Source organism: Sturnus vulgaris, chromosome 11, assembly GCF_052056855.1.
Source record: "Sturnus vulgaris isolate bStuVul1 chromosome 11, bStuVul1.hap1, whole genome shotgun sequence".
In the NCBI taxonomy this organism is placed as follows: domain Eukaryota; kingdom Metazoa; phylum Chordata; class Aves; order Passeriformes; family Sturnidae; genus Sturnus; species Sturnus vulgaris.
The window spans coordinates 6584505-6606263 of record NC_142253.1 but is presented as its reverse complement, the minus strand read 5'-3'; the positions used below and the strand labels follow the sequence as shown (position 1 = coordinate 6606263).

At 47.7% G+C, this 21759-nt stretch overlaps 1 protein-coding gene across 1 annotated transcript in view; it reads right to left on the bottom strand.

Annotated features, from left to right (window-relative positions):
- Positions 1-19542, bottom strand: part of PRICKLE2 (prickle planar cell polarity protein 2) — a 101926-nt gene extending 82384 nt beyond the window's left edge. The window contains exon 1 of the mRNA XM_014873113.2: positions 19462-19542. The gene's annotated coding sequence lies outside the window, so the exon portion shown is untranslated. The remainder of the gene's footprint in view (positions 1-19461) is intronic.
- Positions 19543-21759: the final 2217 nt, after the last annotated feature.

Below are 21759 nucleotides of genomic sequence, written 5' to 3'. Positions count from 1 at the left end.
TGGACTCCAGAGGAAAATAAACTCCAGTTACTTTTCCCTTGTACACTCCTCTTATTTTAGGAATTTGATGTGGGTGTAAAAGAAAGAAGACACACCTATCATAGCCGGAAAAAAGCGCTGTGGGTATGATGTGACTCTGGCAAGCACAAAAGTGAATCACAGGAGAATCTGCACCAACTTTCCAAAGCAGCAATTTGCCTGGACCAGGCTTCTGTAACAGATGTTGCCATTTATAGATGTAATTTAGTATTGCTTTTTGAAATACATAAGGGTGTGTGAGTGTGTCTATGTGTTTGTGTGTATTTGAGTGTGCAAGAGTGTGTGAGAGTGTGGCACAGTCATTGCACAAAGTCACCACTTTTTCACCAGGGCCTGGGCACCTGGAGAGCTCAGATGTCCCAAAGCCCACCAGTCACTGGTATAAAATGTGAACCTGGTTATTTTCTGGATGGTTTCTCCCTCTTCCCCTGCTTCTGGCAAGCCAGAGCCAGTCTCGAGGGCAGCTGAAGGGACATGGCCAAAGGGACAGCCCCTCTCATAGACAGCTTGACTTTGTACAGCCCATATAATGTGGAGGAAGTTCCTGGCCTCCCTCTGTCACCAAAGTCTGGGAGATCATTTCCAATCAAAGCACTATGGACTTCTGCAGCCCTCAATATATTGTACTGCACTGCAGATGTCAGGTCAGAGTCATTCGTGCAGTCAAACAACCTGGCTACATCCACAAACCATCTAAGCATCTGAGCTACCAGGATGCCTTTTGAACAAAACAAACCCAATTATTTGCACAACGTTGGACAGGGGGTTGTTCATTTCTGCATTTCACATCAATGCCTGTGATGTTTAAATGCTTTCCAAGAAAAACCTTTTCCTTTTTTTGCTTTACATCCAACCACAAAGCTTCTTCCTTATCTATCAGGAACCTTTATTACAGATAAACTGATGAGAGAATGAGATAGGCTGAGTAAATTTGCAACTGCTGCTATACTGTGAGCCAATAGGGAAAGGGAGACAACTTGCTCGAACTTCCAAGTACTGCTTTGAGAAGAAATGTGGCCATCAGTGCAGCTCTGGGGCTGGCAAGGACCTGTGGGCAGCCTGGGAAGGTCTTTCCCTGTCCCTCCTCTGCTTCCCCACCTGGATGCTGTGACCTTGCTGAAGGAAGTTCCCTGGGCTCAGAGTAACCTCATGCAGGGCACCAAGCCATGGCCAGTGATGCTGTGGATGCCAGAGGTCCCCCTGGGCCCAAAGGAAGAAGATAACTTATAGGACAGAAAGGCCCCAGGGACACCTAACACCTGGAAATCACCATGGTTTACACAGCCCCCAAACTGGAAACACTTTGGGTGTGGGAACACATGTGAGACTGTCACACTGCTCTCCCCCCAGCACTGTCACAGTCACTCCCAACTACCTGACTCACCCCCTCCTCTCCACTCTCAGGTTGTGTTCACCTCTGCATTCCAAGAACCAGAGCACCTTGTAAACCACCAAATGAATGTTTGCTGGTCTGGCTTTTTAGTTGAAAACATAGAAATGCGACATTTGACAAGTCACTCCATTTGCTTCCAGAAACTTTTCAGATCTGTTTCCCCACTTCTCCCCCAAGTGCTTTGGCTGGTTATCAACACCAAGGAAGTTTTTCAACCCAAGCCTAGCATTAAATAAAGCTCAGATTCACGGGACACTCTACATAAACCCAGCAGAGACATAATGTGGCATGAGGCGTTTGCAGAATCCACTTTGGAAATCCACAGAGGTGCTTAAAAAGACATCTACCCTGATCAAAGTGATTTATATTTTTCATGAGTGAGCAATTTGCTTACTAGGAAAGAGACAAATTTAATTTTTAATTTGATCCCCATCAAAACAATATTTTCTTGTTGCTATGACAGCTGAAAGGAAAACCTCTTCCCTTGGCACAAGCCAGCTAACAGCACTGCAGCACATCCCCCAGCAGCAGCTCAGGGAGGGAACACAGCCATGTGCATCATTTTTGGCTCTTGGTGGCTTTGATTTGATGGGATTTTTTAAAAGGACATTCTGAAGCCAGGAAGTAGAAAGTGTCTTTGGACAGACTGGGGAGAAAGAGCTACAAAAGATGGGAGCCTCATAGCGCCTGTGGGACCGTGGGCTCCCCAAAGCCCTGTGGATCTTTCCAGGGACCCTCTGGGTTTCACCCCAGGCTCCTGGGAGCAGCTGCCCTGCACCATAACCCAAACTGCACCTCCAACCCAAGATGCACAGTGCTGGGAGGGGAGAAAAAAGACATCTGCTGACCATCAGTAGATATGGCAAGACTCCAACAATAATAACAGAAAGGGCTTAAATACATAACAGTTCTTTTCCTTCCACTCCTCCTCCATGGCTACCATCCTTGCAGAACTGAAGAAGTGCCCTGATGAATAAATATCTTCTTTCCCTTAGCAACAGTTAGCAACAGAGTCATGGTTTTTTTGCCTTGCTCACAAGAAACATATCTCAAACTAACATAGATGATTTAAACGGCAATAAATATAGGACGTGGGTGTAATCAAAAATCGCTGAAATGCAGATCACACTTTTTAGCCTGGGATATTTTAAAGCCCGAGCAAAACCGCCAATGATCTGTACAATGAGCAAGGAGAGGGCTAGAGGGGAAAGGAAAATCACAGCAAGATTTGAGGAGGACAGAGACATACTGTCCATTCCTCCTGAGAAAGCCGAGGCCAGGAACAGCGATGAAACTTGAGGTTTGCCTTCAGCCCTGAGTACAATTTGAGTTTCTGCAGCAGATTTCACTTTTTACAAACTGCAAAGGTTGCATATAGTAAAAAAATCTGTTAAATCCATAACCCCAGTGCACAGCAAACGTATTCTTTTCACGGCTCTATTCCTTTAACAGTTCATTTAAGATGTCTGCCTTGCATTTTTCCATTTGGTGTTGGGAAAATGTTTTCTTTCACCTGGCATAGAGCCCAATTCAACAGAAAAAGAAAGCCTTCCCCGTTTCCATGGGGCCCTGCAGTATAAGACATGGGACTGATTTTACCTTTAACCAGGCTACTTTCAGCTCTGCCACCAGTATTTTGGCCCCTTTCCTTTTGCCCAGGCTCTTTTCCTCCCTGTCATTTAGAGAATGAGTTAATCCTTTGCTGATTCCTTGATGTTACCATCAAGGGCAAATCCCAACCACCACCTCTGCTCCTCTAAGGGTTCATCACCACCTCCACCACAATCCATGAGAGCCAACTCCTTGCAGCCCTTTCCATCCCACATCCTCCAGCCTTGGTCCCAAAGGTTGCAAAGCTCTACTGCCACCAGCAAAGCATCATAAGACATGGGTCTAGCTGGGGTTTTGGTCACACCTCCCTGCTCTTTCTCCACCAAGAGAAATATTCCTGATTTCCATACAAATCACAACAAGAATCACAGCTGGACCACAGAGCACAGCCTGGTTTCTACCCAAAACTGAGCAATGGCAAATATCACTAACTGCAAAATAAAACCGTGGCATGGTCCTGCTGAGGGGTAGCCTGAGGGTCCAGCAGGCCTATGGGAAAAAGCAGATCTTTGGGATGCCTGACTCCCACAGATACAGGGGAATGGCAATTGGAGCCAGACAGTTCTAACATGTCCTGATTTTATTTCTCTAGAGAGAGATAAAATAACGACACAGGTAAAAAAATATCTCAGAGAGATAACAGCATTTGATTCCTGCTGAGTTTTTCAGGATAAAAAGCTGGTTTAATTTTTTTTTTTTTTTTAATTTCAGACTGAAGCTGGAGATGGCAGAAGGCATCTCTGTAGCCAAGGAAGCCCAGCTCCCCAGCTGACACTGTGCAATGCCACATTCCCTTTCCTCATTCAGTTCTGTTCCAACAATGAAAACCAGTTAGGTGCTTTTATCTAATTACCTACTGACTTCAGAGAAGCAGCCCCCCCACTCAGTGACGAACTGAGGAATGATTCCCACGTCACACTCTGTCCAGACACACACGTCACAGGGCTGTGCTGTATGGATTTGTAGCTAAAATGACTCAGTAGAATGATGCCAGCTGTGCTGACTGAGAATTGGGCTGCTACGTGGCTTCCTATTGTACGTAGATGTCTAAATCCCTAAGCCTGAAGTAAAATAATTTATAAGCTTCAGGTAGAAAAGATCTACTCCCAAATCCTCATTGCTTTTCAATCCTGGTTTCTTATACTCTTTCTGCATTTAATGTGCCCTTAAGGTGGGGATTAGGCAGACATTTGATTACATCTTTTATGTTTATGGCAATTCATTTCCAAACCTTTACAAACTTTAATTAAATGCTACATTTTTACCGCTTCATCCTGAATTGAGAGAGAACAGCAGAGGAAAATCTGTTCTCAAACAGAATTTACATTTCTAAAGCACCTTTTTCCATGCTAGCACCTTAGGGCTACTGCATAAAATCATCCTGAGCTGCCTTAAGATATATCAGTGCAGACATCAAAGCAGCTCTAATACCCAGCTCACACAGACCTGCACACAGCTGAGATCACTGCATTTCCAAGCACAAAATAAAACAGTTCCTGCCAAAACCAATCATTGATCCCCTCAAGAGGTGGCTGTGGGGAAAGTGAGAGCTGCAGCCAAGCTCCAGCAGTAAAACTCAACCTTTGCCTCTGAGAAGGCTCACAGGAAGGGGCCTGGTAGCCAAAAGGCTGGCACCTTTATTCAGTCCTACAGCCCCTTTCTTTAGGCATCTCTGCTTAAAAAGATGGATATACACAAGAGGAGATACTGTGGTGTTCCCATGAAGCTGAAGGGGAGCTGAGCATTCCCAGTGAGGAGATCTCAGCAAAGCCAAAGTTCTCCAGAACTGGGAATGACCAAATCATCTCCAGAGGTAATCCTCCCTCGACTGTAAAGACTTCCAGTGACTGGGAAATGTAATGCCATTTCCTTAAAATCTGGACTCTTCTCTTAGGTTGCAGTTGGGGTCACCCCATCCCTGGCTCAGGGAAAGGCCACACACCTGCATGCATCATCTCCGTGGTCACTTTGAAGAGGGACACAACCCAAAATTTCTCTCTACTCAGCATTTAGGACCAAAGACATTGATTTTGAAGCCAAATTTTAATTGCAGGTTGGAAATTGCGAGTTTGTCCTATTTTGAAGTCTGGGTGCAGCAGAAACCATTCTCAGAAGCTGTCAGAACAAAAAGACAGGGATCTTGTAAGATTAGCTGAGCTCTGCAGCTTTGCTCTTTGGGGCCAAGACAGAAAAATGATATCAAATTTTTATCCCTCAGTAACTTATCCCCCCAGTTAAGAAACTCAAGCCTGGCTTGAACACCACCTCATCACTGCAGTCCATGAGAATAAATTCCAATGACATAAGGAGAATACTAAAAAAGGTTTAGCTGAAAATCTCACAGGTCAGCCAGCATCAAGGTCGAAGCTGCAGACACTCCTGTGCAGACATAGAAAACAATGAATCAGTAGCAAGATCCTTGTTTTCTGCTTTCCTGCAGCTCTCTGCCCATTCTTTCAATGGCACATCCAGTGATGCTGTGCCTCCTTTGCTGCCTCCCCATCTTTCAGCATTCAGGGTGGCATGGTGAGATGAGATCTCTGCAGCTACAGATGGTGCCACCCGAGCTGGCAGGGCACCCCAGCTCCCTGTGCCACAGCCAGCCTCAAACCCTTTAAACAGCTTGGGGGAGGTGGGATTTAAATCACTGATTACCCTTGGTGTGTCCCCTGTGCTGAAATTTCACTCCTGTGCACGGAGCGTCCCACTCTGCAAACTCACTCATTGCTCACATCCAAACAGCTTCACTTTTCCTGGATCACACTAAGGCATTTCCCAGCAATAACCATGGTCAGGCCAAATTTTGGTCTTCCAGCTGCTGTTGTTGCCATCAAAGAGCATTAAGAAGATGCAAAGCTGTGTTTCACTTTGCCTAAAAAAACCCACAAAGGCCAGACAACTTTAATTCGAAAACTTTTATCACAGGTCTTGCACTGATGACCGCTCTCTCGGTCCCTGGGAAATTCATGACATGACTTCCCCGAGGTCAGGATTTCACTCCAAGCTTGGAAGATTTCAGGTCAAAAGGGAAGTTTCAGCAGTTGCTGCGTGCACTCAGAGGAGCGGCTGGAGCAGGAAGCCAGTGTTTAACAGCACTTGCAGCCCTGCAAAATTTTACAAGACACAACCCTCGCATTACAGGACCCATTTCTTTCTTCATAAAATATATTGGGCCTTTCCACAAACTCCTTTTATTGGTCCATTTGGCTATCACTCCTTTTATGAACTACTCAAGCTCCTGGATCATCTGGAAAAGAACCACAACGATGTGCTAGCCATGGCTAACAACCCTCTCTGCTACCAGGGCTGGGGCACTGTGTGCCAGCACACAGGGCAGCTGGATTTCATCCCCTGAAAGGAAGCATGCAGCATCTTTTTAACCCAGTTCTTCCCACTGCCTAAGATTTTGGAGTCCTAAAGTGGAGATAAACCTCCCAAACCCAGGTGCATTTATGCCTTTCGCTTCAGACCAAAATCCACTTGGCAGCAAACGAGCAGTTAAGACTGGGGTTTTTTTTAACCAGCCTCCAACATCTCTTCCATGGGGGTCCTTTAATTGATCTAGTTAAAGAGCAAGCTTACATGGAGGTCCACATGCTAACATAACAACATATTTTAACTGTGTATTTAAATAGTTTCATTTCTATTGACACTGCCTAACGTGAGTCCTAAAGCTTTGCTGGTCTCCAGCACAAGGCTGGACAATTCACAAGCTCCACATTGCCACATCTCCTTTAACAACAACAAAACATTTCACAACCACTGTTTCCCAAGGAGATGGGTGCCTGAGGCACTCTGTGTGCTCAGTCCAGTGCTCTGTGGCATGGTCAGCACCAAAAAAAGACCAGCAAAGCCTTACAAGAAAGGAAAAGCCAAGCAGCATGAGCAGATAAGTGCCTGGTCTACACATGTGCTCCTGCCCAAAAACCTGGAGCCAGCAGGGCAGAACCAGCATCCTGTGCTCCAGGCTGTGGTGCTGCAATTTGCTTTTGGTCCCAATCCCAGAGCTGCAGCAGTTCATTCCCAGCAGAGCTCTCCCAGTACCTCCCAGCCCACCAGAAGAGGCAGGAGCATCTCAGCGGTGGTGGCAGCACCATACTGCTCTCACAGCCCCAAAACCACACAGTCCAGGCATCACCATAATGGGACAAAACGCCCCATGCCACAGCCCAGCTCCAGTGACACCCCCACAAAAGTAATTATCCAGGCACAGTGACATAACAGCATCTTCATCCTCGTGAGAAGGTGCTTTGCAGCACGTGGGCCAGCTTGTATCCTTGGAATTTCTCACCTATGTCATGTCTGAGCTATACCAAGCCCTTGTGAAATAACCAGCCAAGGGCGAACAATCCCACGGTGAGGCTGTTTTAAGCCATGTAACAAGGAGCTCTGCTGCCCTCCCAAATAGCAGGAGCTACTTTAAAAAAACCTTACAGTTGTAATCTTGGATTATTCCCTACCACCCAAATCCATTTCATCATAATTAGCACCCATTATTATAAAGCCCCTCCGGCATTTCCATATTTCTCTGATCATTACACTCTCCACAGACACTCTGCAGCAAAATCCACCCAGCTGTGTATTTTGCATAAACTGGTTATCTTGAACCACATGTCCTCTCATTCTTGTTGCCAGCCCCATATTTTATACAACAGTCTTGATACTTCCAGCCCCTTGGAGAAACCCTGCTTTGAGAGATTTAGATTAAGCCCAAGCAGCTCACTAGGGGAGACAGGAGGAAATCTGAATTCCTCTTGAATTAATTACTAAAATCTGAAAATTCAGCATGGCATCATATGGTTTTACCATGAAACACGTCACCCAAAGCATGGCACAAAATCCAGCTGCCCAGAATACTTGAACAGAGCTACAATTCAGCCAAAAGTTGATCGAGGACTTGGCTTTGGAGTTCTTAAAAGAAAAACACAAGGTGCACTAAGAGTTAAACTAGAAACACACCTTGGCAGTGTCTGAGTAATCAGCTAAATGGAACAAAAATGATAAGTATATTTTTGTTGGAAAAAACTTATTACAGAAGATGAGATGGCCCCAGTGTCTGTGATCAGCTCTGGACCATGAAGCTCACACCTCCAGGATGGGGTCCCTCCTCTAGCAAGGTGCTTCATCTCCCAACTAACAACACTCCAGCCAGCATCCAGCCCTTCCACAGCATCCTCGGGGTTAGGGCTGCTCCCTGCTGCAGGCACAAACCCCAGTATTTTAAATTTCCTAACACAGATAACTTCTACGGTAAAGAAAAGAACAATCTCAAGGACTTGCACCAGAACCTTGCAACTCCACAAGCTCTGGTGCTGCTGGGAACGAGACCTCAGCATGGCAAACTCCAGCACAGAACCCTCGATCTACTGCTTTTATAGACAGAAGGACTCTTTATTCTGCACCCTCCAATATTATCCATCTTTCAAGATCTTTCCTTTGCTCGGGTAGTTCCCAGCATCCTAGGAAGATGAAGACTGCAACCCTTCACTAGCCAGGGCCTCTTCATTTTCTCCTCTCAGCACACTTCAGTCCCCTCTGAAGCTCAGCATAACAGCAGGCAGAGCATTAATCAACACAACATGTGCTTCACCCAACTTCAGCAACCACTACGAATATTTAAGTTTTACATTATGTGCTGGGATTATTTTTATATGTACGCCACCCTGTGTCTTTTTATATACACACTCACACCCCTGTATAAGCAAACACACACACAGAGTATTTAATTTCTGCAAACTCTAATTTAAGCACAGGGATTTTTTTTTTCCCTTCGGGCAGCTGGAGCAGCAGCCAAGTAGTACAGCAGCGATGCCGAGTGCCCTCTGCTGTACATGAGACAAATGCTTCTTTGTTTAAAAATATTCTTAAAATACTTATAACTTTCTTAGGAAAACAGTTATTAACATTACATTTGATCATTTCGAGCGCAACATGCCACCAGATTTCTCCTGTCAGACTGAAAGATTCATGTCTCTTCCAAGTTACATCAGCAGAAAGTAAATAAGTCTGGGCTGGAACTGCACGGGGTCCAGTGTGAAAATGTTTTATTTATATACTTGAAAATGAAAAAGGGAGATCAGAACAAACAATATAGCTTTATTATTCAGGCATTTATCAGATAGCCTTCACACTTCAGCAAACCACACATCTATTAGAGATACAAGCTGAAACTGTCACGTGGCAATGTGAAATCATTTTTCTATTGTAAAGTAGCATTGTTCCTGGTACTGGAAGGAAAGATAATATTAAAACATATTCAAATATATGTATTTCGAACTGCTACACCTTGTAATAAATTATGCACTTGATATTAAAAATCCAAGCTATGCTGCACAAACCTGACTTTGGAATATTAGCTCTTATTGTCTTCTCATGTCCCAGTTCTCCTCATATCTGACATTTAAAGGGGCTGTACTTTAGACACGTGGCCTTCATGGCACTGAACACAGATGATACAGCTCAGCCACAGCACTGTAATGAGTGCTCCCACTGTTTGACAGGTGAGAAGAGAAAGGGAATCAGCCTCGTCCCCCTCCTGCTGCTACTTCTTCAAATGTGTAATTTCAAGCAAAAGTCTGACTTTGATTGAGTTAGGGTTTTGCAAAAACAGGGATTAAATCATCTGCTAAGTCAGGGCAATACAGGGGACACGGAGCCCAGTAGCATCTCTGCACAGCTCCACCCAAGGCAGACGGGCCAAAGAGCAGCCGGGTCCTTCTCCACAGAGCAAACCCTGCACGACAAGCACCCAACAGCCTGGAGAGGTCAGAGCAGCCCTGTCTGCTCCACAACCATCAAAACCCCAGTTACTGGCACCACGATGTATTTTCTCTCTCTCTGTGTCACGCTCCCACAGAAGGAGACATCTTTTTTTAACCTGTCTCTGTGCAATACCTCAGCTCTGCAAGCAGAGCCCATCTGCTTCACAGAGCTCCGTGAGGACACCTCCACACTGCCCTTGGAGGGTGGGAGGGGGACAGGGGCGTCCCAGCACCCTTGGGTGCTGGCTTGAGATGCCCAAGCCCCCAGGTGCTTCCAGGCAGCCATCCTGTCCCCGTCAGGTTGAAGAGCTGGCTGTCCATCAGCACAGTCACACCAGAACAACTGGTTCCTCATCCCTTCCAGTGACTCACTGCAAAACCTCTCCATTTCCAGCATTTGTATTCACTTCACAGCTTGGATTTCCTAGAGGAGGCACTACCCAGGAAAACAAGCCTCCTCTTACGCCCTCCTGTAAATGTGTCCACATGAAGCTGATCAAAAATATTCTAGATTATTTTTTTAAACAAAATCTTTTACCGTTTTTTTTTTTTCTGCCAACAAAACGCTGTGGTTTTTTATAACTTCTCATCTTGCTCTTCTCACAGATTCTTGTCCTAGATTCCCTGTCTTGGTTGAAGGCCAAGCATCACTAACTGAGCCAGAGGGAATATAAAAGCATCTTTCTAAGACGCTATAGAAAAGAAGAAGAATTGGACCCTGGGAGACAATTCGCTTTTATGCCTTGGGTATTTAAGGATCAAACGCACATTTGTGAGCTGACACCAGGTAAAGAGACTTTTGAGACTTTATGGCCTCTAAAGAAGCCTCTCAAAGCATCTTTTTACCAACTAGAGCAAGAGAGAAAACAAGGAGCAGTGACACAATCCCTAGTGTGGCTGCCAAGCCCCTGGGGACAGCAGGGCTCATGGGCCACTCCTGGTGACACCAGCGGCTCTTGCAACCACTGCTCCACTTGCAAAGCAAACAGATGAAGGCAGGGAAACAGGAACCACCCAAGACATGCTGAGGAGGTTTCCTATGGTTACTGCTGCCATGGAAATATTTTTTTTTTATTAGCTTGATCTAAATAATCTCTGGCTCCTTGGCTATGCTTCCTACAAGGTTGGGTTGGATCCTTAGACCTTCACCCTGCTGCTGGAATGTGAATGAACTGAGCAGTGGCCACCTTCAAGCTGGTCCAGGAGCATCTCAAAGCTGAACTGCTTGAGCTTTCCTCTGGACTCCCTGGAGCCTGTGACTTGGTTTCAAAGAGAAGAGGAGGAAAGAAAGTAGAGGGAGGGGAAAAGACATCCCTTACTAATTGCTCACAGCTGTGTCCGAGCAGCTCCACTTCAGCTGCCAGGAGCTGCAGGCTCCAGAGCAACACAAACCCCTCACAGGGACAGGGACTCTGCATCCATCCATCCACAGAGCTCTGCATAGGGATTTCAATAATTATACTTACACACTCCCCTTATCAGCAAGAGCAGCCATTATGTTTTTTATCGCTGCAGCGGCAGCATCCACACAAGGGCAATGGATAGGGGATGAAATATTTGCTGCAATGGCTGAGTACAAAGTGCCTCCCTCCGCAGTGAGAATAATAATTGTCACACTGAGCTCTCCAAGTGATAAGCTCTGGTATCAGGGTCCTGTGAAGAGCAGAGCCGCACGTGGGAATAAACAGCCTCTCCAGCAGCAGAGAGGAGCACCCTGAGTTTTCTGAACACCTCTTGGCCCAAGCACCGGGGAACTGAGAAAGGTTCTGGCCATTGGGGCTGCACGTCTGGGGTCTGCAAGCATGAGAAAAATGTTCTTTACAGCCATGCTCATGAGGTTTACCCTGAAATTAGTTTTCCTCACATCAGACAATTCTGCTAATGTTACAAATTCCTCCAACATTAGATAGTGACCGCAGAGATGCTGTGAGCGCAGGAAGAGTCCGGCTTTAGTCCGGCTTTCCACCGCCACGGCCGGGAGATTATTCATTGGAGAAAAAAGCAAATACCCAAACGAGCACCACAAATTGCAAAGCCAGCTGCCAAAGGTCTCAGCTGATACTATCGGCCATCCTTAAACTCGGTGATAGACTTACGAGCCAGACAATGAAAACGCAATGCATTATTTGAAGAGTGACTCACTGGTGCAAGAAGGATGGATTACTGGGCGGGGGGAGAGTGTGTTTGAAAAAGTCTAAAAGACTGCAGATTGGCTTTTTAAAGCAAACAGAAAAAGAACAAAACCAAAGAAAAACTCTTGAAAACACTGAACGGACTCTCTACAGCCCAGAGCAACAAAGAGGAGGGCAGCGCTCAGTGGCATCGGCCAAAGAGCTGCGCCCGGCTCCTCCAGCGGGATCCCGGCTGCCAGCTCTTATCCCACCAAAGCGCTGCCTTGGCAGCTTTTCCTTTCAGGCCACGCCACGCTGGTGGGAAAGGCCTGTTGCAAACCCTCTGATAAAGCAATAGGAGTGTTCCTGCCTGCCCAGCACACGGCACAGGCAGCACAGCACCGCCGGGACAGCGGGACGCATCCCGCGGATCTGCGCGCCGGGCAGCAGCGCTCAGCACGGGGATAAAGGATGCCCACGGCAGGGAGGACAGCTCAGCTTTGCATGTCGTAGGACCAGGGCAACTCTTCATCTCCCACCTCCTCCCTCTCACCAGCTCAGCAGAGGCTTCAACGAGCGATTTCACCCATTTCCCTGGGCTTGTGTGGGTGCACGGGGAGCTCAGGACTGCAGACATCCAGCAGCACCGAGCTGTTAAATCAGTTCACCATATCCCACTAAATCACAGCTCCCAAATCCATGACCACAGCCTCCAGCACCAACGGGTGTCTGCTTCTAGGAGAGCCCAGTGCAAGCCAATCCATCCTGCTTCCAAGTTTTGTGGGTCTCTCTCGGGCAAATCCATCTGGAAAGGCTCCATGAGGAGCTTTGCCAGTGTCCAGCAGCACAGCCCCGTGTTTGGGCACCACGAAAGGACTAATCAGCCAAATTCTGCCTTCGAGATGGCAAACCTCACTCGGGCATACCAGGCAGGTCACATTCTACTCTTTTCATACCAAGAAGCAGTTGTAGTCATTTTAAAAAAAAGGGACCAAATTTTAAAATTATTTGTATAGAAGTAAAATATCACACAAACTCCAAATTCAGTGTGTCTGCTCTGCAGACAGCTATCCATCTTCGGTGTCACAATTCACAATCACACCAGAAACAGAATAAACCCCACAAAATCAGCCCAAATCCCGCAACAGCTTATAAGTGTTTTTTCACACCATTCATAAAAATAGAATTGCACAAAGCCACTTCAAAACAGACAGAAAATCTACCCACACTGCCCGTTCCCTAGGAGAAATTCTGCTTTTCTGGCTTTTGCTGGCAGCTCAGCTCAGCGGCAATGGAGCTGGGCAGAACAGCTCCAGTTAGAGCAGCTGCAGAGCAGAGCTCTGTGCTCAGCTGAAATTCAATCAACAAGTGTCCAAACTCCTTTGAGTTCTTGCAATACAATCCTGAGTGGCTTGTAAAGGACTTCAAACAGGCTCCCTGGGCTTGCCCGGAAACAAGTACATACCTCACCTGCTCTTTTGTACATTGCATACAAAAAAATTAAAGAATTTATTTTAGGCTTTTTGCCAGCGACAACACTGCCTCTGACACTGTAATGCTCTGGTAATGTGGATACTCTGTCTCCCAGCCAACACAAACAGGATACCTTATCAGTCTTGGCTGTTTTAAGTGCTGTTTCAAGTGCTGTTTCAGCAGCAGGGCACAAAGAAATGGAACCCACAAGTCAGAAAAAATGGTTGGGAGTTCCTTAAATGCAACTGTGCACTCAACATGTAGGAAAAAATTGTCCCAGGGCAGGATAAAGCTGATACCTACACCACAATCCATCCAAACTCCCATCCCAACAGCCTGGCTGCCCCTTGGTAGGTAGAGCTGCTGTTGGAACAGTGGGAGCAGCATGAGCCATCACTCATTACCTCTGCTCCCTCTACTACCATGGGGGTGGAAAGTCCCAAAAAGACAGATTTTCCACTTACACAAGTGTTTAACCTCGCAGGTGTAAGAAAATAGGACAGCTGAAGTCATTGATGCCAAGCCAAGTGCACAGTGCAGCATCCCCCTGAGCTGAGCCCCAGTGCAGCCACCCACACCAAACCACCCTGGGCACAGGGGCTGAAGGGCTCTGACTGTCCCTGAAGAACCTGGCAGGGAATGGCTTCTCCTTTCTGAACCTGTCACCAAATGAGTACACAAAAATAAATTAAAAACAAAGTAATGACACCAACTGCTTTGTGAAAGGCTTTAAAATCAGCAAAAGAAATCAACCTTTTTTTTTTTATTTTTTTTTTATTTTGCATGCCCTCCGCCAGGGTCACAGTATCCTTGGGAAGCAGGTGACTCCTGCCCAGCCCTAAGGACAGGCACAGGTCCCCTAGGGATAGTAGCACCCTTAGCCCTCTGCAGCCCCTTAGGGACTCACCTCAGGATCTGCATTGGGCTAGACCTGCACTGGCTGAATTTTGTCCATTTCAGCAAGTTCCCAACTGCAAAATGAATTTTCTAAAACCTTTCAGACTAGCACAATTCACCTTGGCAGTGATAGGAACATCAGCCTATTCAAGATAAGGCATTGCTATTCTCACATCTCCAAATCCTTTCAAATAAACATTAAGGAAGTGTGGAATATCTGAATTCTAAAGAAGAGAGGCACAAAGCCTGTTATTCATGCCAGGGAAAAGCTGGGAGTGTGTGTGTGTGCAGGAGACATAACCTATGAAAAATGCTGAAAACATATGGAAGCAATAATCTGTACTTTTTTTTTTTTTTTTGGAAGTAGAAACAAATGCTTCAGAATTCGGTGTTATTCGTTCATGTGCTGTGTTGCAAATATTTTTGTTTCTGCTCTCTGGATGAGGAACTAGGCATCAAACTGGAGACCCAAAGGCACCCCGGGATGCATACAGGAGCATGCTGTGGTGTACCTCCCCTGGGCAGGATCAGGGCTGTAGGAATGCAGATAAAGGCTGCAAACACAGAATTTCTCACTGCCCGTACACAGCACAATGTCCAGAGCACTGGGCAGTGAACAAACACACAAACAAAACAAACCTCCACTGCCATGAGCAACTCCCTACCTACAGTCAACAAGGCTGAGAAGGGAGTTGCAAAGTGACTTGTGCACCATCACAAACAATGTCAAACATCACAGGGCTTCTGGTCCACCACCTCCTTCTGGGTCACTGTCTCATGACACACTTCTCTTCCCTATCCATAGAGTTTTGTGATCCAGTGGTCAATCACAACCCTTTGGGCTGGTCACCTGGCATCTCCAGGCAGATCTTTCCTGATAAGATGAAAAGTTCATCCTTGCAGACCCTCCCTGATCCAACAAGGCCAGATGAGATCAGACTTCAGTGAGACTGACTGCAGTAGATTGTATCAAAATGCTGAGTTGTGGAAATGAATAAATAAATGCTCAAAACAACTGTATGCAGCAAAATCTGTTAATATGGAATATTACTGAATACTACATCAGCTCACATAGATTTGTCCTGGAAGGCAAGGGGCAGGGACTGTGTGCTATACAAACACACACCACTGATATTAAGAGCACGACGTGTGACAGCAACGCATGAAGAGAAGCAGATCTCTTCCCTGGCAAAATGTGACTCCAAGGGACAAAGACTGCATGATGTATTCAAGGAAAAGATGCTCCAAGATGTAATACATAATCTCACACTGAAACTAAAACCTTGGCAAACCAGTCTTTGTCTTTATGTCATATTTATTACTGCTTTTCAAATGCTTCTGCAAACCAGAAGAATAACTATGGCAACAAAGACTTCTCCAAAGGTTTTCAGACTCTATTTTTAAAATTGTCTTCTCTGTCTCAGCATCCAAATTCCTTCCCTCAGAAACCAGCCGTATGCCACTGCCTCTGCAGACTTTGCAAACCAGGTGGTACATCCCTCCTTCCTCACACCAAAGCTCAAATACCATCCTGAGACCTGGGTGTCCTGCATCTATGTTTTTAGCTGGTGGGTTTGGAGAAGGCAGAGAAGCAGGGAACAGCAAGGTCTGTTGAACTGCAAGAGTATTTTGCAAGGCTTTCTCCAGGAGCAAACAAACCAAGGCTCCGTGTGCTAAACACATGCCAATCTCCCCACACGAAGGACCCGCTATTTTAACTGCGGCACTAAGGCTGTAATTTTACTTCACCCAGAGTAAATCTGAAATTAGTTCTTCACAGTGAGCTTAACAGCAGCAAAAGCCAACCATTTGTCACCTTTAAGGTTTGCATATTCACACTAATTGCACCAGGACTAGGTTATAAATTCCCTTCCCTGCTCCTGGACCACCTCCCTCGAAGGCTTTTCTCTGCAAGACATTATGCAAAAGACTCTCCTAATGGCTATTCATTCACCAAACTCCAGTGACAGCTTTATTTAATGCCAAAGCTTGTTAACAAGCTGAATGGCACACAGTTTAATGTAATGCAGATCTGATTAGAAAACAGCAACCGGGCTCCTAAGGAGTTCAATTTTTATTGAATTTGATTTCCCTTTTTCCACACAAAGCCACCTTTATTAATGAGGATTTGGTTACGTACATGCCATTTCCATCTTCCAGACTGGAGCCCACACAGATGAACTCAGTCCTTCTGCTCTTTGCTGACAACCCACCACAGCAGAAAGATGAGACAAGAGGAAGGAATCATTTTTCTGCTCGGGCCATGAGAAATTCAGGGTTTTACTGGTTATAGTTTGATAGTTGTATCTTTATGGACTTTGTGTCCACGGAGGGTGGAATTCAGTCTTCATCCTTCTCAGACAAACCACTTACTTGTCCTCTTTTGAACTAAACGATTTAAAACTAAAAATTGAATTTCTGCCTTACAACAAGAGGCAGAGATCTATGGTGTGCAGAAGAGAGCTTTGACAGAGTAAGATGTAGGCTCCTGTTGGGCTCCAGTTTAACTGAGGTGTTTTCAATTCCTTGCTTTCACCAGATTAGCATTAAATATACTGACACTGCTACAGGATAATTCACCCACTACCTTGAATGTGGGATTATAATTTCAGAGCAAAATTACGAAGATTCAAAAACAAACTTCAAAAACCAGGGACGTTATTTAATTATTAAACAATCGCCTTAATCTTCTTTTTGCACATCATCTGCAGTACAGAGACCAGTCTTATTCTGAAAACAGTTCTGCAGAATATAATTTATTTTCAAGAGGTTTCCCTGTCTCAGGAAGCATGCCTGTGCTTCCAGGAATGATAAATGCAACGAATGCTCAGAGCCATCTTTGAGAAAAGTGGCTTTTAAGGCAACATAGAAGCACAGGAATCTTCATCTAACAAAGCAATCTGCCTGCTTGAGGGAGTGCCTGCACAGATCACACCTAAAATCACAGGTAAGTAGAAAATACACAGTCCAGCATAATTAGGTATAGACAATGCCTGTCTCAGCAATGGCTTCAGTGTATGCAAGTTCATAAATTCTGTCTCCCTAAAGTGTTATCACCATTCTGCATCTTTGAAGTAAAAACATCCCATTTACATTTATCAGCAAAACTCTTGTGTCAAAGGATTATAAAAAGCCTTACAAGTCTCTACAGGTCAATTGATCTGGATTTATATCCCTAATCTGAGGATCTCCTTGTTTTCTTTCAATCTCATTCTGCATGTTGAGGTCAGCAGCCCCACCAATCACTGACTGCAACATCTCCTGCACAGAGGGCACAGGCTCCTCAGCATGTTTTCAACCTACAAACTACTGTGAATAATTTGCCTGCTTACCTATTCCTGGCATTAATAGACCACTGGCTAGTAAAAAATGAACGCATTTCCTCTCTATTGTATTCTGGCAAATAGACTGCCTTTATTTGGTTTAATTGCGTAATTACTCTTACATCAAGGCAATTAAATGGGAATGTCTGCAGGAGGGCTCTCAGCTCATCGAGTCCTGGTCTAAGGTCTAACCTGCTCAGTGGGATGCAAACCCGGAGCACACAGGCTGCAATGCCTCTGGGGGCTGACCCCACCCATACCCAAAGGGGCCCCATCCTTCTCCTGCCCCCGGGGACATAACCACTTCATTCCTGAGAGAAAGCTGCTGGAAAAATCCAGACTGTGTTAGCAAAAAATCCTCTCCCATGCCTGGGGTTCCTCAGTAAAGGAGATGGTTATGGGTAGTCCTGGCAGTCTGGAGACTCCTGCACATGGGGTTTGGCAGGATGTGACCCAGAGGGCACAGTCTGAAAAGAGCTGCAGCATCCCTCTCATCTGACACTCCCCAGGTAGCTGTGTGCCCCCCTTCTGCTGGACCTTTTGGCCTCTGGCGGGATGCTACCAAAATTCACTTAATTCTACAAAAGCTACTGTACAGTTGTACTCTCTGACATAATGAGACATGAAGCACAGCACCTCCCAACTCCTTGGAGCAGGGGAGAAATACTGTTGGTGACCACAGCTTTTATTCTTATCCTGCATTCGAAAGTTCTCCTTGACACTTCTAAATATTACAAAGCGGCTCTGCAGTGACACGAGGAAACCCAGGACAGCTTGAGGAAACCCAGAACAGTCTGAGGACCACGGCAAGCCCCACCTGCTGCTGTGCATCCCTCAGGGCAGAGATCAGCCTATGGAACCCGTCCCACCACACCCTGGGGCAAATGCCAAAGGGAACAATGATTTGCAAGGCTAAACATTAAGATACAACTCAACAGGAATATATCAATCCCCCTTCTTGTTCTGAATCCAAGCTTTAATCTGGTGAGACACAGCTCTGAGAAGTAGGGCAGAGGCTGGGAGGAACGCCAGGCACAGCAGATGCTGGAGAAAAGGGTATACCCTGAAAAATAAGGTTAAAAGGTCGCCAAGGGCTCCCTGGCCTACTAAGACTGTGCAGAGCTCCCAGAGCCCACAGCCCAGATTTAATATCACCAAGTCCCAGATCGCCCATCAGCAGAACTCATTTCGAGGCAGCAGAACGTGGGGAGGGGAGAAGGGGCTGACCCAGGAGAAGGTCAGGGCTTGCTGTGCTTAGTAGGCACCGGCACTGCCAGGTTTGTAAAGAGACACAACAGAAATAGACAAGAGTACTTGTTCATTCCCACACATTCCCATCCATTCCAACAGCTAAATCTCTGCTTGGCATCACTGACAGGGGAGGCAGGAGTTTCACACAGCGGTTTGGTGCAGACCGCCAGAACCCCTTCAGCCCCATTTTTCCCTTCCCACCCCACCCCACCCCGGCTGTCCTGGACAGGTGAGGGCGGCTCCAGCCCCCGGCATGACCCGGAGCAGCAGGACGGGCTCCTGACCGCAGCGGGGAAGCTGCGAGTTGGTAATTACCAAACCAGTTACCCCAGTCCCGCATCTGGACGCTGCTGCGCCCCGCACCGGCGGCGGCCACGGGCACACCTGTGCGGGGCTGGCACACCCGCGTCCCCAGAACCCCCAATGTGGGTGGGCAGCGCGCCTCGGACTAACACAAGCACCCCCAAAATAGCCACACCTGCACCCCGGATGCGCAAGGAACTGGGAGGGCGCCGCAAAATCCTGCGAAAGGAGAGCCACGATGGGACCTGGGGAGACGGGGGCGATGGTTCGGGGGTACTCGGGGTCTCGCCGGGCCTTACCTCCACTTGTGCAGGGCGAAGCCGGGGCACTGGTCCCCGCAGGTGTTGCAGGGCTGGCCCCGCTCCGGCTCCCCCGACGCCGTCAGCTGCAAGGAACAGCAGAGTCAGCGCCGGCTGCGGGACGGGGGCGACGGGAACAGGCACCCGGGGATAAGGAAAGGGGCACGCCCGTGGGAAAGGCACCCGCACGGCTGGGACAGGGCAGGGGAAGGGCTGGAGCGGGGACGCACGCCGAGCAAGCGGCACATGGGAGCGGCGGGGAGCGGCGGGGAGCGGCGGGGCGGGCGGCGGGACAGAGCCACAGGTTGGAGCGGGATGGGGAGCGGGGGACGAGGGGACAGAGACCCCCCCGGCACTCACCGAGCGGCTGGAGAGCCGCTTGCGGGAGCCGCGGCCGAACATGGCAGCGCTCCCGGCGCGGAGCCCGGCGCAGCCCAGCTCGAGTGCGCGGCAGCAGCGGCCGCCCCGTCCGGGCCCGTCCCGCCCCCCCGGCGGCCGCCCCTCGGCCGCAGCCCGCCCCTCACCCGCCCTCGGCCCGGCAGGCACCGCCCCGGCACGGACCGGATCCCCCTGCCGCAATGGGGACCGGCTCCTCCCTGCCCCGGCTCCCCCCGCCCCGCCAGGGACCGGCTCCCCCTGTCCCGGTTCGGACCGGCTCCTCCCCGCCCCGGCTCCCCCTGCCCCGGCACGGACCGGTTCCCCTGTCCCGGCACGGACCGACTCTCCCCGCCCCGCTGTCATCGCTTCGCTCCGGGGCTCTCCGCGCTCCCCCGGGAGCACCGCGCTCCCCCGGGGCTGGAGCAATGTCCTCGTTACGCTCCGGAGCTCGGGTGTGATAAAGAAGCTGAGCTCGCCAAGGGCAGACGCACGCTGAGGTTACCTGCGCTGTGCAGGGGGTTTTACTGCCCCAGGCCAGTACAGGCATCCAGAATTCCTGCCGGGCGTCTGATCCCCTCTTCAAGGAGAACTGATTTAGCCCACAAACACGAGCACGGTGCAGGAAAAACACTGTCACAGGAAATATATTTGCAGCCTGAGATGCTGGACTGGGACACAAAGCACCTGTTACAGCCCCGGAGTTCATGGTCCCTCCACAGATACTTATGAACCAGCAGGGCTGGAAGCCTGGGATCGATGGGGCTGGGAGCCTGGGATCCATGAGACTGTGAGCTGTAATCCTGGGATCCACGGGGCTGTGAGCCGTGGGGCTGCCCATGCATCAGCCCACTCTTGTCATTTACACAGTGCACTGAAAGCAATGCCCACAGCCAACAACCACCCCGTGCCCCTGGGGTTTGCAATCAAACAGCACATCTGGCACAAGGCAGAGCAAAATGAACCGGTGGGGAGAGGAGGAGCAGCAAACGCTTCACAGAGCACAGGGCTCCTCCGAAACTCTTCCCCAGTGGGGCCGGAGCAGCTTCCCCATTAGCATTTCACAGCTTCACTCAGGGCTGTGGTTGTTTGCAGATCCTGTCAGCTCCTTCCCCTCCTTCCCTGCCTCTTTGTTCCCTTGCCTTGCTGCCTCACAGCTGGTTAAAATGGTAACCCCTTGATAATTTCTTTTTTCATTTAATCAGTTCTCATTTTTGTCAATTCTTCTCTTGTATCTTTCTCCCTATGAGGCTGAAATGAGGCTGGGGGCTCTGTAGCTGAGATAGCCTTTTGGAGAGTCTCAGGTAAAAAGTTTTGGAGAGATTTTTACTCTTTCCTGCCATAAATACTGTGCTTCCTTAAAAAAAACCCAAATAAAACAAACAAACCCAACCTAAGAAAAAAAACTCCACATAGAGAATTTTATCATGGAGAAAATTTCCTTTTTCACAGGCTTTCTTCATGGCACTGGGAAAATATTGAATGCTCCCTGCTCTGTTTTTCTGTGGTTGCTATTTTTACCTTTCCAAAACCCTCCAAGCTTCCCTCTTTTGCTCCCTTCTGCTAAATTTCCTCATCATTTTCCTTCTTGGTTTCTCTCCCAGTTTCCAACTCATACAGTGGTGCATGAATATGTTATAAGCTCTCAAGGGAAGAGGCGATCTCTCTAAGTATACATTTCCTCACACAGTGGGCAAATGGTTGCAGACTGGGGTTTGACCTCACGTTGAAACATCTCTACCTACAGCCAGTATCCAGTGTCAAATACATCATCAGGGTGCTGAGTTACTGTTATCTCTACAGAAGGACAATGGGATTTCAGGGAAAGGGTGTCATGCAAGAGAGGGCCTGAAAACCTACAGCACTTTGGGTGTCTTGCATAAGATTCAGAATATTTAAAACTCCAATTAAAACTGCTGAAAT